Below are 1,700 nucleotides of genomic sequence, written 5' to 3' on the forward strand. Positions count from 1 at the left end.
AGGAAACTAACAATAGAACTCCCCTATGACCCAGCAATAGCACTGCTAGGAATTTACCCAAGGGATACAGAAATGCTGAGGCATAGGAGCACATGTACCCCAATGTTCATAGCAGCACTCTCCACAATAGCTAAAACATGGAAAGAGCCTAAGTGTCCATCAACGGACGAATGGATCAAGAAGATGTGGTTTATCTATACGATGGAATACTACATGGCAATGAGAAACAATGAAATCTGGCCATGTGTAGCAACATGGATGGACCTTGAGGGTGTTATGCTGAGCGAAATAAGTCAGGCAGAGAAGGACAAATATCATATGTTTGCACGTATAGGAGGATTAGGAGGAACTTAACAGAGGACCAAGGGGGAGGAGAAGGGGGGAAATGGTGGGGGAAAGGGAGAGAGGCAAACCATGAGAGACTCTTGAATGCTGACAAAAACTGAGAACTGATGGATGTAGGGGGTGAGGGGGGATGGGCATAGAGGAGGGCATGCGTGGGGATGAGCACTGGGTGTTATGTGGAAACTAATTTGACAATAAACTATTTGTTAAAAATAAATAAATGAATGAAATTTTATTGTAAAGTAAAAAAAAATAGCTAGCTTATTGTTATCTGTGATAACACTGGTTTCAAACTCATGCTAAGAACACAAAGGATTTTTTTCATTATTTATATTATGACAGTTAGATATTGCCATTGTAGAATAGTAGGCCATGTATGGGATTTTATTAATGAGATTTGGATAAAATAATAAGAGTGATTTGTCCTGCCAGTTTTCTATACAGCAGGTGTTCTGTGTTATGGAAGGAAACCTGGGATCCAAGCCCCAATTCTGACACCTGCCAGCTATATGGCCTTACAAGAGTCATTAAACTTTAATAAGCTTAATTTTCTTCTACTGCTTCAAAAATCAGCTTTAAACATCTACCTAAAAAGGAATTTTAGAATCAGAAATCATGTTTGTAAAGCACTTAGCACAGTGCCTGACAAATGATAGCTGTTAAATAAATGGTAAGAATTATTTTTATATTGCATATTTTGGGTATTTCTATTACTAAGGATAGGATCTTATGAATATATCTTATATATCTTTGTTTTCTATCTTCTTTTTCTTAGATGGTATGATCCCAGGCTAATGTTATTTTCATCACGTTGATTTCTTAAAACATGATTTCCCATACAAGCCTTTACTTAGTTGGATTAGACAGAAAACACTAATCAGAGACCTTGATATAATTGAGCTCTTCCATCATTCCCCATGCCTCCTAAAATTATTTTTGGAATTATTAAAAAAAATTGTTGATCTTTTCAAAGAAACAGCTTTTAGTTTTGCTCATTTTATTTGTTGTTTTTCTATTTTCTATTTAATTTTTCCCTTTAATTTTTGTTATTTCCTTATTTCTGGTATATTTGGGTTTAGTTTGCTCTTCCTTTTATAGTTTCTTAAGGTGTAAGTTTAGGTTATTATTTGAAATCCTTTTCTTTTCAATATGTGTGTTTACAGCTATAATTTCCCTCTGATCACTGTTTTGCTGCATCACATAAATTTCAATATGTTGTATTTACCTTCATTTTTATTTACTGTGTAGTATTTTGTAATTTCTCTGTGATTTCTTCTTTGAGTTGTGATGTAGGAATGTTTTGTTTAATTTCCACATATTTGTGAATTTTCCACTTGCACTTTTGGTATCAATTT

The sequence above is a fragment of the Hyaena hyaena genome, unplaced genomic scaffold, assembly GCF_003009895.1.
Source record: "Hyaena hyaena isolate Hyena2069 unplaced genomic scaffold, ASM300989v1 scaffold_917, whole genome shotgun sequence".
NCBI lineage: Eukaryota > Metazoa > Chordata > Mammalia > Carnivora > Hyaenidae > Hyaena > Hyaena hyaena.